Raw genomic sequence first — 17,811 nt, forward strand, 5'->3', positions numbered from 1 at the left:
CAAATATCTCTATTTAAAACAGTGTGGTATACCCCAGTAAGCAATAACTGTGGTTTTGCCATCCCACGGTAAAAAATCTCTATTATTCAGCTTTTGGTAGTTTTTTCCGTAAAGAAAAACAGTAGTGTCTCCTGACTGTTGTGACACAAAAATATATCTGTTGAAAATAGTCTTGTGTAGGCCCGACATCCCAGTGTGGTTTCGCAGTTCCACGGGTCAAATCACTGTACTATCCAGTTTTGGGCCTTTGGTATCTAAAAAAAAAGCAGTTTGAGTGTGTCGCTCACTGTTCAGCCGCAAATATCTCTATTTAAAAAAGTGTGGTATACCTCAGTAAGCAATAGCGGTGGTTTTGCCATCCCACGGTAAAAAATCTCTATTATTCAGCTTTGGTAGTTTTTTCCGTAAAGAAAAGCAGTAGTGTCTCCTGACTGTTGTGACACAAAAATATATCTGTTGAAAATAGTCTTGTGTAGGCCCGAAATCCCAGTGTGGTTTCTCAGTTCCACGGGTCAAAACGCTGTACTATCCAGTTTTGGGCCTTTGGTATCTAAGAAAAAACAGTTTGAGTGTGTCGCTCACTGTTCAGCCGCAAATATCTCTATTTAAAAAAGTGTGGTATACCCCAATAAACAATAACTGTGGTTTTGCCATCCCACGGTAAAAAATCTCTATTATTCAGCTTTTGGTAGTTTTTTCCGTAAAGAAAAACAGTAGTGTCTCCTGACTCTTGTGACACAAAAATATATCTGTTGAAAATAGTCTTGTGTAGGACTGACATCCCAGTGTGGTTTCGCAGTTCCATGGGTCAATTCGCTGTACTATCCAGTTTTGGGCCTTTGGTATCTAGAAAAAAAGCAGTTTGAGTGTGTCGCTCACTGTTCAGCCGCAAATATCTCTATTTAAAATAGTGTGGCATACCCCAGTAAACAATAACTGTGGTTTTGCCATCCCACGGTAAAAAATCTCTATTATTCAGCTTTTGGTAGTTTTTTCCGTAAAGAAAAACAGTAGTGTCTCCTGACTGTTGTGACACAAAAATATATCTGTTGAAATTAGTCTTGTGTAGGCCCGACATCCCAGTGTGGTTTCGCAGTTCCACGGGTCAAATCACTGTACTATCCAGTTTTGGGCCTTTGGTATCTAAAAAAAAGCAGTTTGAGTGTGTCGCTCACTGTTCAGCCGCAAATATCTCTATTTAAAAAAGTGTGGTATACCCCAGTAAGCAATAGCGGTGGTTTTGCCATCCCACGGTAAAAAATCTCTATTATTCAGCTTTGGTAGTTTTTTCCGTAAAGAAAAGCAGTAGTGTCTCCTGACTTTTGTGACACAAAAATATATCTGTTGAAAATAGTCTTGTGTAGGCCCGAAATCCCAGTGTGGTTTCGCATTTCCACGGGTCAAAACGCTGTACTATCCAGTTTTGGGCCTTTGGTATCTAAGAAAAAACAGTTTGAGTGTGTCGCTCACTGTTCAGCCGCAAATATCTCTATTTAAAAAAGTGTGGTATACCCCAGTAATCAATAACTGTGGTTTTGCCATCCCACGGTAAAAAATCTCTATTATTCAGCTTTTGGTAGTTTTTTCCGTAAAGAAAAACAGTAGTGTCTCCTGACTGTTGTGACACAAAAATATATCTGTTGAAAATAGTCTTGTGTAGTCCCGACATCCCAGTGTGGTTTCGCAGTTCCACGGGTCAAATCACTGTACTATCCAGTTTTGGGCCTTTAGTATCTAAAAAAACAGCAGTTTGAGTGTGTCGCTCACTGTTCAGCCGCAAATATCTCTATTTAAAACAGTGTGGTATACCCCAGTAAGCAATAACTGTGGTTTTGCCATCCCACGGTAAAAAATCTCTATTATTCAGCTTTTGGTAGTTTTTTCCGTAAAGAAAAACAGTAGTGTCTCCTGACTCTTGTGACACAAAAATATATCTGTTGAAAATAGTCTTGTGTAGGCCTGACATCCCAGTGTGGTTTCGCAGTTCCACGGGTCAAATCGCTGTACTATCCAGTTTTGGGTCTTTGGTATCGAAAAAAAAAGCAGTTTGAGTGTGTCGCTCACTGTTCATCTGCAAATATCTCTTTTTAAAAAAGTGTGGTATACCCCAGTAAACAATAACTGTGGTTTTGCCATCCCATGGTAAAAAATCTCTATAATTCAGCTTTTGGTAGTTATTTCTGAATAGAAAATCAGTAGTGTCTCCTGACTGTTGTGACACAAAAATATATCTGTTGAAAATAGTCTTGTGTAGGCCCGACATCCCAGTGTGGTTTCGCAGTTCCACGGGTCAAATCGCTGTACTATCCAGTTTTGGGCCTTTGGTATCTAAAAAAAAAGCAGTTTGAGTGTGTCGCTCACTGTTCAGCTGCAAATATCTCTATTTAAAAAAGTGTGGTATACCCCAGTAAACAATAACTGTGGTTTTGCCATCCCACGGTAAAAAATCTCTATTATTCAGCTTTTGGTAGTTTTTTCCGTAAAGAAAAACAGTAGTGTCTCCTGACTGTTGTGACACAAAAATATATCTGTTGAAAATAGTCTTGTGTAGGCCTGACATCCCAGTGTGGTTTCGCAGTTCCACGGGTCAAATCACTGTACTATCCAGTTTTGGGCCTTTGGTATCTAAAAAAAAAGCAGTTTGAGTGTGTCACTCACTGTTCAGCCGCAAATATCTCTATTTAAAAAAGTGTGGTATACCCCAGTAAGCAATAGCGGTGGTTTTGCCATCCCACGGTAAAAAATCTCTATTATTCAGCTTTGGTAGTTTTTTCCGTAAAGAAAAGCAGTAGTGTCTCCTGACTGTGGTGACACAAAAATATATCTGTTGAAAATAGTCTTGTGTAGGCCCGAAATCCCAGTGTGGTTTCGCAGTTCCACGGGTCAAAACGCTGTACTATCCAGTTTTGGGCCTTTGGTATCTAAGAAAAAACAGTTTGAGTGTGTCGCTCACTGTTCAGCCGCAAATATCTCTATTTAAAAAAGTGTGGTATACCCCAGTAAACAATAACTGTGCTTTTGCCATCCCACGGTAAAAAATCTCTATTATTCAGCTTTTGGTAGTTTTTTCCGTAAAGAAAAACAGTAGTGTCTCCTGACTGTTGTGACACAAAAATATATCTGTTGAAAATAGTCTTGTGTAGTCCCGACATCCCAGTGTGGTTTCGCAGTTCCACGGGTCAAATCACTGTACTATCCAGTTTTGGGCCTTTAGTATCTAAAAAAACAGCAGTTTGAGTGTGTCGCTCACTGTTCAGCCGCAAATATCTCTATTTAAAACAGTGTGGTATACCCCAGTAAGCAATAACTGTGGTTTTGCCATCCCACGGTAAAAAATCTCTATTATTCAGCTTTTGGTAGTTTTTTCCGTAAAGAAAAACAGTAGTGTCTCCTGACTGTTGTGACACAAAAATATATCTGTTGAAAATAGTCTTGTGTAGGCCTGACATCCCAGTGTGGTTTCGCAGTTCCATGGGTCAAATCGCTGTACTATCCAGTTTTGGGCCTTTGGTATCTAGAAAAAAAGCAGTTTGAGTGTGTCGCTCACTGTTCAGCCGCAAATATCTCTATTTAAAATAGTGTGGCATACCCCAGTAAACAACAACTGTGGTTTTGCCATCCCACGGTAAAAAATCTCTATTATTCAGCTTTTGGTAGTTTTTTTCCGTAAAGAAAAACAGTAGTGTCTCCTGACTGTTGTGACACAAAAATATATCTGTTGAAAATAGTCTTGTGTAGGCCCGACATCCCAGTGTGGTTTCGCAATTCCACGGGTCAAATCACTGTACTATCCAGTTTTGGGCCTTTGGTATCTAAAAAAAAAGCAGTTTGAGTGTGTCGCTCACTGTTCAGCCGCAAATATCTCTATTTAAAAAAGTGTGGTATACCCCAGTAAGCAATAGCGGTGGTTTTGCCATCCCACGGTAAAAAATCTCTATTATTCAGCTTTGGTAGTTTTTTCCGTAAAGAAAAGCAGTAGTGTCTCCTGACTGTTGTGACACAAAAATATATCTGTTGAAAATAGTCTTGTGTAGGCCCGAAATCCCAGTGTGGTTTCGCAGTTCCACGGGTCAAAACGCTGTACTATCCAGTTTTGGGCCTTTGGTATCTAAGAAAAAACAGTTTGAGTGTGTCGCTCACTGTTCAGCCGCAAATATCTCTATTTAAAAAAGTGTGGTATACCCCAGTAAACAATAACTGTGGTTTTGCCATCCCACGGTAAAAAAATCTCTATTATTCAGCTTTTGGTAGTTTTTTCCGTAAAGAAAAACAGTAGTGTCTCCTGACTCTTGTGACACAAAAATATATCTGTTGAAAATAGTCTTGTGTAGGACTGACATCCCAGTGTGGTTTCGCAGTTCCATGGGTCAATTCGCTGTACTATCCAGTTTTGGGCCTTTGGTATCTAGAAAAAAAGCAGTTTGAGTGTGTCGCTCACTGTTCAGCCGCAAATATCTCTATTTAAAATAGTGTGGCATACCCCAGTAAACAATAACTGTGGTTTTGCCATCCCACGGTAAAAAATCTTTATTATTCAGCTTTTGGTAGTTTTTTCCGCAAAGAAAAACAGTAGTGTCTCCTGACTGTTGTGACACAAAAATATATCTGTTGAAATTAGTCTTGTGTAGGCCCGACATCCCAGTGCGGTTTCGCAGTTCCACGGGTCAAATCACTGTACTATCCAGTTTTGGGCATTTGGTATCTAAAAAAAAAGCAGTTTGAGTGTGTCGCTCACTGTTCAGCCGCAAATATCTCTATTTAAAAAAGTGTGGTATACCCCAGTAAGCAATAGCGGTGGTTTTGCCATCCCACGGTAAAAAATCTCTATTATTCAGCTTTGGTAGTTTTTTCCGTAAAGAAAAGCAGTAGTGTCTCCTGACTGTTGTGACACAAAAATATATCTGTTGAAAATAGTCTTGTGTAGGCCCGAAATCCCAGTGTGGTTTCGCAGTTCCACGGGTCAAAACGCTGTACTATCCAGTTTTGGGCCTTTGGTATCTAGAAAAAAAGCAGTTTGAGTGTGTCACTCACTGTTCAGCCGCAAATATCTCTATTTAAAATAGTGTGGCATACCCCAGTAAACAATAACTGTGGTTTTGCCATCCCACGGTAAAAAATCTCTATTATTCAGCTTTTGGTAGTTTTTTCCGTAAAGAAAAACAGTAGTGTCTCCTGACTGTTGTGACACAAAAATATATCTGTTGAAATTAGTCTTGTGTAGGCCCGACATCCCAGTGTGGTTTCGCAGTTCCACGGGTCAAATCACTGTACTATCCAGTTTTGGGCCTTTGGTATCTAAAAAAAAAGCAGTTTGAGTGTGTCACTCACTGTTCAGCCGCAAATATCTCTATTTAAAAAAGTGTGGTATACCCCAGTAAGCAATAGCGGTGGTTTTGCCATCCCACGGTAAAAAATCTCTATTATTCAGCTTTGGTAGTTTTTTCCGTAAAGAAAAGCAGTAGTGTCTCCTGACTGTTGTGACACAAAAATATATCTGTTGAAAATAGTCTTGTGTAGGCCCGAAATCCCAGTGTGGTTTCGCAGTTCCACGGGTCAAAACGCTGTACTATCCAGTTTTGGGCCTTTGGTATCTAAGAAAAAACAGTTTGAGTGTGTCGCTCACTGTTCAGCTGCAAATATCTCTATTTAAAAAAGTGTGGTATACCCCAGTAAACAATAACTGTGGTTTTGCCATCCCACGGTAAAAAATCTCTATTATTCAGCTTTTGGTAGTTTTTTCCGTAAAGAAAAACAGTAGTGTCTCCTGACTCTTGTGACACAAAAATATATCTGTTGAAAATAGTCTTGTGTAGGCCTGACATCCCAGTGTGGTTTCGCAGTTCCATGGGTCAAATCGCTGTACTATCCAGTTTTGGGCCTTTGGTATCTAGAAAAAAAGCAGTTTGAGTGTGTCGCTCACTGTTCAGCCGCAAATATCTCTATTTAAAATAGTGTGGCATACCCCAGTAAACAACAACTGTGGTTTTGCCATCCCACGGTAAAAAATCTCTATTATTCAGCTTTTGGTAGTTTTTTCCGTAAAGAAAAACAGTAGTGTCTCCTGACTGTTGTGACACAAAAATATATCTGTTGAAAATAGTCTTGTGTAGGCCCGACATCCCAGTGTGGTTTCGCAATTCCACGGGTCAAATCACTGTACTATCCAGTTTTGGGCCTTTGGTATCTAAAAAAAAAGCAGTTTGAGTGTGTCGCTCACTGTTCAGCCGCAAATATCTCTATTTAAAAAAGTGTGGTATACCCCAGTAAACAATAACTGTGCTTTTGCCATCCCACGGTAAAAAATCTCTATTATTCAGCTTTTGGTAGTTTTTTCCGTAAAGAAAAACAGTAGTGTCTCCTGACTGTTGTGACACAAAAATATATCTGTTGAAAATAGTCTTGTGTAGGCCCGACATCCCAGTGTGGTTTCGCAGTTCCACGGGTCAAATCACTGTACTATCCAGTTTTGGGCCTTTGGTATCTAAAAAAAAAGCAGTTTGAGTGTGTCGCTCACTGTTCAGCCGCAAATATCTCTATTTAAAAAAGTGTGGTATACCCCAGTAAGCAATAACGGTGGTTTTGCCATCTCACGGTAAAAAATCTCTATTATTCAGCTTTGGTAGTTTTTTCCGTAAAGAAAAGCAGTAGTGTCTACTGACTGTTGTGACACAAAAATATATCTGTTGAAAATAGTCTTGTGTAGGCCCGAAATCCCAGTGTGGTTTCGCAGTTCCACGGGTCAAAACGCTGTACTATCCAGTTTTGGGCCTTTGGTATCTAAGAAAAAACAGTTTGAGTGTGTCGCTCACTGTTCAGCCGCAAATATCTCTATTTAAAAAAGTGTGGTATACCCCAGTAAACAATAACTGTGCTTTTGCCATCCCACGGTAAAAAATCTCTATTATTCAGCTTTTGGTAGTTTTTTCCGTAAAGAAAAACAGTAGTGTCTCCTGACTGTTGTGACACAAAAATATATCTGTTGAAAATAGTCTTGTGTAGTCCCGACATCCCAGTGTGGTTTCGCAGTTCCACGGGTCAAATCACTGTACTATCCAGTTTTGGGCCTTTAGTATCTAAAAAAACAGCAGTTTGAGTGTGTCGCTCACTGTTCAGCCGCAAATATCTCTATTTAAAACAGTGTGGTATACCCCAGTAAGCAATAACTGTGGTTTTGCCATCCCACGGTAAAAAATCTCTATTATTCAGCTTTTGGTAGTTTTTTCCGTAAAGAAAAACAGTAGTGTCTCCTGACTCTTGTGACACAAAAATATATCTGTTGAAAATAGTCTTGTGTAGGCCTGACATCCCAGTGTGGTTTCGCAGTTCCACGGGTCAAATCGCTGTACTATCCAGTTTTGGGCCTTTGGTATCGAAAAAAAAAGCAGTTTGAGTGTGTCGCTCACTGTTCATCTGCAAATATCTCTTTTTAAAAAAGTGTGGTATACCCCAGTAAACAATAACTGTGGTTTTGCCATCCCATGGTAAAAAATCTCTATAATTCAGCTTTTGGTAGTTTTTTCTGTAAAGAAAATCAGTAGTGTCTCCTGACTGTTGTGACACAAAAATATATCTGTTGAAAATAGTCTTGTGTAGGCCCGACATCCCAGTGTGGTTTCGCAGTTCCACGGGTCAAATCGCTGTACTATCCAGTTTTGGGCCTTTGGTATCTAAAAAAAAAGCAGTTTGAGTGTGTCGCTCACTGTTCAGCTGCAAATATCTCTATTTAAAAAAGTGTGGTATACCCCAGTAAACAATAACTGTGGTTTTGCCATCCCACGGTAAAAAATCTCTATTATTCAGCTTTTGGTAGTTTTTTCCGTAAAGAAAAACAGTAGTGTCTCCTGACTGTTGTGACACAAAAATATATCTGTTGAAAATAGTCTTGTGTAGGCCTGACATCCCAGTGTGGTTTCGCAGTTCCACGGGTCAAATCACTGTACTATCCAGTTTTGGGCCTTTGGTATCTAAAAAAAAAGCAGTTTGAGTGTGTCGCTCACTGTTCATCCGCAAATATCTCTTTTTAAAAAAGTGTGGTATACCCCAGTAAACAATAACTGTGGTTTTGCCCTCCCACGGTAAAAAATCTCTATTATTCAGCTTTTGGTAGTTTTTTCCGTAAAGAAAAACAGTAGTGTCTCCTGACCGTTGTGACACAAAAATATATCTGTTGAAAATAGTCTTGTGTAGGCCCGACATCCCAGTGTGGTTTCGCAGTTCCACGGGTCAAATCGCTGTACTATCCAGTTTTGGGCCTTTGGTATCTAAAAAAAAAGCAGTTTGAGTGTGTCGCTCACTGTTCTGCCGCAAATATCTCTATTTAAAAAAGTGTGTTATACCCCAGTAAACAATAACTGTGGTTTTGCCATCCCACGGTAAAAAATCTCTATTATTCAGCTTTTGGTAGTTTTTTCCGTAAAGAAAAACAGTAGTGTCTCCTGACTGTTGTGACACAAAAATATATCTGTTGAAAATAGTCTTGTGTAGGCCTGACATCCGAGTGTGGTTTCGCAGTTCCACGGGTCATATCGCTGTACTATCCAGTTTTGGGCCTTTGGTATCTAAAAAAAAAGCAGTTTGAGTGTGTCGCTCACTGTTCAGCCGCAAATATCTCTATTTAAAAAAGTGTGGTATACCCCAGTAAACAATAACTGTGGTTTTGCCATCCCACGGTAAAAAATCTCTATTATTCAGCTTTTGGTAGTTTTTTCCGTAAAGAAAAACAGTAGTGTCTCCTGACTGTTGTGACACAAAAATATATCTGTTGAAAATAGTCTTGTGTAGGCCTGACATCCCAGTGTGGTTTCGCAGTTCCACGGGTCAAATCGCTGTACTATCCAGTTTTGGGCCTTTGGTATCTAGAAAAAAAGCAGTTTGAGTGTGTCGCTCACTGTTCAGCCGCAAATATCTCTATTTAAAATAGTGTGGCATACCCCAGTAAACAATAACTGTGGTTTTGCCATCCCACGGTAAAAAAGCTCTATTATTCAGCTTTGGTAGTTTTTTCCGTAAAGAAAAACAGCAGTGTCTCCTGACTGTTGTGACACAAAAATATATCTGTTGAAAATAGTCTTGTGTAGGCCCGACATCCCAGTGTGGTTTCGCAGTTCCACGGGTCAAAACGCTGTACTATCCAGTTTTGGGCCTTTGGTATCTAAGAAAATACAGTTTGAGTGTGTCGCTCACTGTTCAGCCGCAAATATCTCTATTTAAAAAAGTGTGGTATACCCCAGTAAACAATAACTGTGGTTTTGCCATCCCACGGTAAAAAATCTCTATTATTCAGCTTTTGGTAGTTTTTTCCGTAAAGAAAAACAGTAGTGTCTCCTGACTGTTGTGACACAAAAATATATCTGTTGAAAATAGTCTTGTGTAGGCCCGACATCCCAGTGTGTTTTCGCAGTTCCACGGGTCAAATCGCTGTACTATCCAGTTTTGGGCCTTTGGTATCTAAAAAAAAAGCAGTTTGAGTGTGTCGCTCACTGTTCAGCCGCAAATATCTCTATTTAAAAAAGTGTGGTATACCCCAGTAAACAATAACTGTGGTTTTGCCATCCCACGGTAAAAAATCTCTATTATTCAGCTTTTGGTAGTTTTTTCCGTAAAGAAAAACAGTAGTGTCTCCTGACTCTTGTGACACAAAAATATATCTGTTGAAAATAGTCTTGTGTAGGCCCGACATCCCAGTGTGGTTTCGCAGTTCCACGGGTCAAATCGCTGTACTATCCAGTTTTGGGCCTTTGGTATCTAAAAAAAAAGCAGTTTGAGTGTGTCGCTCACTGTTCAGCCGCAAATATCTCTATTTAAAAAAGTGTGGTATACCCCAGTAAACAATAACTGTGGTTTTGCCGTCCCATGGTAAAAAATCTCTATTATTCAGCTTTGGTAGTTTTTTCCGTAAAGAAAAACAGTAGTGTCTCCTGACTATTGTGACACAAAGATATATCTGTTGAAAATAGTCTTGTGTAGGCCCGACATCCCAGTGTGGTTTCGCAGTTCCACGGGTCAAATCGCTGTACTATCCAGTTTTGGGCCTTTGGTATCTAAAAAAAAAGCAGTTTGAGTGTGTCGCTCACTGTTCAGCCGCAAATATCTCTATTTAAAAAAGTGTGATATACCCCAGTAAACAATAACTGTGGTTTTGCCGTCCCATGGTAAAAAATCTCTATTATTCAGCTTTGGTAGTTTTTTCCGTAAAGAAAAACAGTAGTGTCTCCTGACTATTGTGACACAAAGATATATCTGTTGAAAATAGTCTTGTGTAGGCCCGACATCCCAGTGTGGTTTCGCAGTTCCACGGGTCAAATCGCTGTACTATCCAGTTTTGGGCCTTTGGTATCTAAAAAAAAAGCAGTTTGAGTGTGTCGCTCACTGTTCAGCCGCAAATATCTCTATTTAAAAAAGTGTGGTATACCCCAGTAAACAATAACTGTGGTTTTGCCCTCCCACGGTAAAAAATCTCTATTATTCAGCTTTTGGTAGTTTTTTCCGTAAAGAAAAACAGTAGTGTCTCCTGACCGTTGTGACACAAAAATATATCTGTTGAAAATAGTCTTGTGTAGGCCTGACAGCCCAGTGTGGTTTCGCAGTTCCACGGGTCAAATCGCTGTACTATCCAGTTTTGGGCCTTTGGTATCTAAAAAAAAAGCAGTTTGAGTGTGTCGCTCACTGTTCATCCGCAAATATCTCTTTTTAAAAAAGTGTGGTATACCCCAGTAAACAATAACTGTGGTTTTGCCCTCCCACGGTAAAAAATCTCTATTATTCAGCTTTTGGTAGTTTTTTCCGTAAAGAAAAACAGTAGTGTCTCCTGACCGTTGTGACACAAAAATATATCTGTTGAAAATAGTCTTGTGTAGGCCCGACATCCCAGTGTGGTTTCGCAGTTCCACGGGTCAAATCGCTGTACTATCCAGTTTTGGGCCTTTGGTATCTAAAAAAAAAGCAGTTTGAGTGTGTCGCTCACTGTTCTGCCGCAAATATCTCTATTTAAAAAAGTGTGTTATACCCCAGTAAACAATAACTGTGGTTTTGCCATCCCACGGTAAAAAATCTCTATTATTCAGCTTTTGGTAGTTTTTTCCGTAAAGAAAAACAGTAGTGTCTCCTGACTGTTGTGACACAAAAATATATCTGTTGAAAATAGTCTTGTGTAGGCCTGACATCCGAGTGTGGTTTCGCAGTTCCACGGGTCAAATCGCTGTACTATCCAGTTTTGGGCCTTTGGTATCTAAAAAAAAAGCAGTTTGAGTGTGTCGCTCACTGTTCAGCCGCAAATATCTCTATTTAAAAAAGTGTGGTATACCCCAGTAAACAATAACTGTGGTTTTGCCATCCCACGGTAAAAAATCTCTATTATTCAGCTTTTGGTAGTTTTTTCCGTAAAGAAAAACAGTAGTGTCTCCTGACTGTTGTGACACAAAAATATATCTGTTGAAAATAGTCTTGTGTAGGCCTGACATCCCAGTGTGGTTTCGCAGTTCCACGGGTCAAATCGCTGTACTATCCAGTTTTGGGCCTTTGGTATCTAGAAAAAAAGCAGTTTGAGTGTGTCGCTCACTGTTCAGCCGCAAATATCTCTATTTAAAATAGTGTGGCATACCCCAGTAAACAATAACTGTGGTTTTGCCATCCCACGGTAAAAAAGCTCTATTATTCAGCTTTGGTAGTTTTTTCCGTAAAGAAAAACAGCAGTGTCTCCTGACTGTTGTGACACAAAAATATATCTGTTGAAAATAGTCTTGTGTAGGCCCGACATCCCAGTGTGGTTTCGCAGTTCCACGGGTCAAAACGCTGTACTATCCAGTTTTGGGCCTTTGGTATCTAAGAAAATACAGTTTGAGTGTGTCGCTCACTGTTCAGCCGCAAATATCTCTATTTAAAAAAGTGTGGTATACCCCAGTAAACAATAACTGTGGTTTTGCCATCCCACGGTAAAAAATCTCTATTATTCAGCTTTTGGTAGTTTTTTCCGTAAAGAAAAACAGTAGTGTCTCCTGACTGTTGTGACACAAAAATATATCTGTTGAAAATAGTCTTGTGTAGGCCCGACATCCCAGTGTGTTTTCGCAGTTCCACGGGTCAAATCGCTGTACTATCCAGTTTTGGGCCTTTGGTATCTAAAAAAAAAGCAGTTTGAGTGTGTCGCTCACTGTTCAGCCGCAAATATCTCTATTTAAAAAAGTGTGGTATACCCCAGTAAACAATAACTGTGGTTTTGCCATCCCACGGTAAAAAATCTCTATTATTCAGCTTTTGGTAGTTTTTTCCGTAAAGAAAAACAGTAGTGTCTCCTGACTCTTGTGACACAAAAATATATCTGTTGAAAATAGTCTTGTGTAGGCCCGACATCCCAGTGTGGTTTCGCAGTTCCACGGGTCAAATCGCTGTACTATCCAGTTTTGGGCCTTTGGTATCTAAAAAAAAAGCAGTTTGAGTGTGTCGCTCACTGTTCAGCCGCAAATATCTCTATTTAAAAAAGTGTGGTATACCCCAGTAAACAATAACTGTGGTTTTGCCGTCCCATGGTAAAAAATCTCTATTATTCAGCTTTGGTAGTTTTTTCCGTAAAGAAAAACAGTAGTGTCTCCTGACTATTGTGACACAAAGATATATCTGTTGAAAATAGTCTTGTGTAGGCCCGACATCCCAGTGTGGTTTCGCAGTTCCACGGGTCAAATCGCTGTACTATCCAGTTTTGGGCCTTTGGTATCTAAAAAAAAAGCAGTTTGAGTGTGTCGCTCACTGTTCAGCCGCAAATATCTCTATTTAAAAAAGTGTGGTATACCCCAGTAAACAATAACTGTGGTTTTGCCGTCCCATGGTAAAAAATCTCTATTATTCAGCTTTGGTAGTTTTTTCCGTAAAGAAAAACAGTAGTGTCTCCTGACTATTGTGACACAAAGATATATCTGTTGAAAATAGTCTTGTGTAGGCCCGACATCCCAGTGTGGTTTCGCAGTTCCACGGGTCAAATCGCTGTACTATCCAGTTTTGGGCCTTTGGTATCTAAAAAAAAAGCAGTTTGAGTGTGTCGCTCACTGTTCAGCCGCAAATATCTCTATTTAAAAAAGTGTGGTATACCCCAGTAAACAATAACTGTGGTTTTGCCCTCCCACGGTAAAAAATCTCTATTATTCAGCTTTTGGTAGTTTTTTCCGTAAAGAAAAACAGTAGTGTCTCCTGACCGTTGTGACACAAAAATATATCTGTTGAAAATAGTCTTGTGTAGGCCCGACATCCCAGTGTGGTTTCGCAGTTCCACGGGTCAAATCGCTGTACTATCCAGTTTTGGGCCTTTGGTATCTAAAAAAAAAGCAATTTGAGTGTGTCGCTCACTGTTCAGCCGCAAATATCTCTAATTAAAAAAGTGTGGTATACCCCAGTAAACAATAACTGTGGTTTTGCCATCCCACGGTAAAAAATCTCTATTATTCAGCTTTTGGTAGTTTTTTCCGTAAAGAAAAACAGTAGTGTCTCCTGACTGTTGTGACACAAAAATATATCTGTTGAAAATAATCTTTTGTAGGCCTGACATCCCAGTGTGGTTTCGCAGTTCCACGGGTCAAATCGCTGTGCTATCCAGTTTTGGGCCTTTGGTATCTAAAAAAAAAGCAGTTTGAGTGTGTCGCTCACTGTTCAGCCGCAAATATCTCTATTTAAAAAAGTGTGGTATACCCCAGTAAACAATAACTGTGGTTTTGCCATCCCACGGTAAAAAATCTCTATTATTCAGCTTTTGGTAGTTTTTTCCGTAAAGAAAAACAGTAGTGTCTCCTGACTGTTGTGACACAAAAATATATCTGTTGAAAATAGTCTTGTGTAGGCCCGACATCCCAGTGTGGTTTCGCAGTTCCACGGGTAAAATCGCTGTACTATCCAGTTTTGGGCCTTTGGTATCTAAAAAAAAAGCAGTTTGAGTGTGTCGCTCACTGTTCTGCCGCAAATATCTCTATTTAAAAAAGTGTGTTATACCCCAGTAAACAATAACTGTGGTTTTGCCATCCCACGGTAAAAAATCTCTATTATTCAGCTTTTGGTAGTTTTTTCCGTAAAGAAAAACAGTAGTGTCTCCTGACTGTTGTGACACAAAAATATATCTGTTGAAAATAGTCTTGTGTAGGCCTGACATCCGAGTGTGGTTTCGCAGTTCCACAGGTCAAATCGCTGTACTATCCAGTTTTGGGCCTTTGGTATCTAAAAAAAAAGCAGTTTGAGTGTGTCGCTCACTGTTCAGCCGCAAATATCTCTATTTAAAAAAGTGTGGTATACCCCAGTAAACAATAACTGTGGTTTTGCCATCCCACGGTAAAAAATCTCTATTATTCAGCTTTTGGTATTTTTTTCCGTAAAGAAAAACAGTAGTGTCTCCTGACTGTTGTGACACAAAAATATATCTGTTGAAAATAGTCTTGTGTAGGCCTGACATCCCAGTGTGGTTTCGCAGTTCCACGGGTCAAATCGCTGTACTATCCAGCTTTGGGCCTTTGGTATCTAGAAAAAAAGCAGTTTGAGTGTGTCGCTCACTGTTCAGCCGCAAATATCTCTATTTAAAATAGTGTGGCATACCCCAGTAAACAATAACTGTGGTTTTGCCATCCCACGGTAAAAAAGCTCTATTATTCAGCTTTGGTAGTTTTTTCCGTAAAGAAAAACAGCAGTGTCTCCTGACTGTTGTGACACAAAAATATATCTGTTGAAAATAGTCTTGTGTAGGCCCGACATCCCAGTGTGGTTTCGCAGTTCCACGGGTCAAAACGCTGTACTATCCAGTTTTGGGCCTTTGGTATCTAAGAAAATACAGTTTGAGTGTGTCGCTCACTGTTCAGCCGCAAATATCTCTATTTAAAAAAGTGTGGTATACCCCAGTAAACAATAACTGTGGTTTTGCCATCCCACGGTAAAAAATCTCTATTATTCAGCTTTTGGTAGTTTTTTCCGTAAAGAAAAACAGTAGTGTCTCCTGACTGTTGTGACACAAAAATATATCTGTTGAAAATAGTCTTGTGTAGGCCCGACATCCCAGTGTGTTTTCGCAGTTCCACGGGTCAAATCGCTGTACTATCCAGTTTTGGGCCTTTTGTATCTAAAAAAAAAGCAGTTTGAGTGTGTCGCTCACTGTTCAGCCGCAAATATCTCTATTTAAAAAAGTGTGGTATACCCCAGTAAACAATAACTGTGGTTTTGCCGTCCCATGGTAAAAAATCTCTATTATTCAGCTTTGGTAGTTTTTTCCGTAAAGAAAAACAGTAGTGTCTCCTGACTATTGTGACACAAAGATATATCTGTTGAAAATAGTCTTGTGTAGGCCCGACATCCCAGTGTGGTTTCGCAGTTCCACGGGTCAAATCGCTGTACTATCCAGTTTTGGGCCTTTGGTATCTAAAAAAAAAGCAGTTTGAGTGTGTCGCTCACTGTTCAGCCGCAAATATCTCTATTTAAAAAAGTGTGGTATACCCCAGTAAACAATAACTGTGGTTTTGCCATCCCACGGTAAAAAATCTCTATTATTCAGCTTTTGGTCGTTTTTTCCGTAAAGAAAAACAGTAGTGTCTCCTGACTGTTGTGACACAAAAATATATCTGTTGAAAATAGTCTTGTGTAGGCCCGACATCCCAGTGTGGTTTCGCAGTTCCACGGGTCAAATCGCTGTACTATCTAGTTTTGGGCCTTTGGTATCTAAAAAAAAAGCAGTTTGAGTGTGTCGCTCACTGTTCAGCCGCAAATATCTCTATTTAAAAAAGTGTGGTATACCCCAGTAAACAATAACTGTGGTTTTGCCATCCCACGGTAAAAAATCTCTATTATTCAGCTTTCGGTAGTTTTTTCCGTAAAGAAAAACAGTAGTGTCTCCTGACTGTTGTGACACAAAAATATATCTGTTGAAAATAGTCTTGTGTAGGCCCGACATCCCAGTGTGGTTTCGCAGTTCCACGGGTCAAATCGCTGTACTATCCAGTTTTGGGCCTTTGGTATCTAAAAAAAAACAGTTTGAGTGTGTCGCTCACTGTTCAGCCGCAAATATCTCTATTTAAAAAAGTGTGGTATACCCCAGTAAACAATAACTGTGGTTTTGCCATCCCATGGTAAAAAATCTCTATTATTCAGCTTTGGTAGTTTTTTCCGTAAAGAAAAACAGTAATGTCTCCTGACTGTTGTGACACAAAAATATATCTGTTGAAAATAGTCTTGTGTAGGCCTGACATCCCAGTGTGGTTTCGCAGTTCCACGGGTCAAATCGCTGTACTATCCAGTTTTGGGCCTTTGGTATCTAAAAAAAAAGCAGTTTGAGTGTGTCGCTCACTGTTCAGCCGCAAATATCTCTATTTAAAAAAGTGTGGTATACCCCAGAAAACAATAACTGTGGTTTTGCCATCCCACGGTAAAAAATCTCTATTATTCAGCTTTTGGTAGTTTTTTCCGTAAAGAAAAACAGTAGTGTCTCCTGACTGTTGTGACACAAAAATATATCTGTTGAAAATAGTCTTGTGTAGGCCCGACATCCCAATGTGGTTTCGCAGTTCCACGGGTCAAATCGTTGTACTATCCAGTTTTGGGCCTTTGGTATCTAAAAAAAAAGCAGTTTTAGTTGTGTCGCTCACTGTTCAGCCGCAAATATCTCTATTTAAAAAAGTGTGGTATACCCCAGTAAACAATAACTGTGGTTTTGCCATACCACGGTAAAAAATCTCTATTATTCAGCTTTTGGTAGTTTTTTCCGTAAAGAAAAACAGTAGTGTCTCCTGACTGTTGTGACACAAAAATATATCTGTTGAAAATAGTCTTGTGTAGGCCCGACATCCCAGTGTGGTTTCGCAGTTCCACGGGTCAAATCGCTGTACTATCCAGTTTTGGGCCTTTGGTATCTAAAAAAAAAGCAGTTTGAGTGTGTCGCTCACTGTTCAGCCGCAAATATCTCTATTTAAAAAAGTGTGGTATACCCCAGTAAACAATAACTGTGGTTTTGCCATCCCACGGTAAAAAATCTCTATTATTCAGCTTTTGGTATTTTTTTCCGTAAAGAAAAACAGTAGTGTCTCCTGACTGTTGTGACACAAAAACATATCTGTTGAAAATAGTCTTGTGTAGGCCTGACATCCCAGTGTGGTTTCGCAGTTCCACGGGTCAAATCGCTGTACTATCCAGTTTTGGGCCTTTGGTATCTAGAAAAAAAGCAGTTTGAGTGTGTCGCTCACTGTTCAGCCGCAAATATCTCTATTTAAAATAGTGTGGCATACCCCAGTAAACAATAACTGTGGTTTTGCCATCCCACGGTAAAAAAGCTCTATTATTCAGCTTTGGTAGTTTTTTCCGTAAAGAAAAACAGCAGTGTCTCCTGACTGTTGTGACACAAAAATATATCTGTTGAAAATAGTCTTGTGTAGGCCCGACATCCCAGTGTGGTTTCGCAGTTCCACGGGTCAAAACGCTGTACTATCCAGTTTTGGGCCTTTGGTATCTAAGAAAATACAGTTTGAGTGTGTCGCTCACTGTTCAGCCGCAAATATCTCTATTTAAAAAAGTGTGGTATACCCCAGTAAACAATAACTGTGGTTTTGCCATCCCACGGTAAAAAATCTCTATTATTCAGCTTTTGGTAGTTTTTTCCGTAAAGAAAAACAGTAGTGTCTCCTGACTGTTGTGACACAAAAATATATCTGTTGAAAATAGTCTTGTGTAGGCCCGACATCCCAGTGTGTTTTCGCAGTTCCACGGGTCAAATCGCTGTACTATCCAGTTTTGGGCCTTTGGTATCTAAAAAAAAAGCAGTTTGAGTGTGTCGCTCACTGTTCAGCCGCAAATATCTCTATTTAA

Source organism: Phyllobates terribilis, unplaced genomic scaffold (assembly GCF_046119375.1).
Source record: "Phyllobates terribilis strain yellow unplaced genomic scaffold, ASM4611937v1 Scaffold_3__8_contigs__length_932513732, whole genome shotgun sequence".
Taxonomy (NCBI): domain Eukaryota; kingdom Metazoa; phylum Chordata; class Amphibia; order Anura; family Dendrobatidae; genus Phyllobates; species Phyllobates terribilis.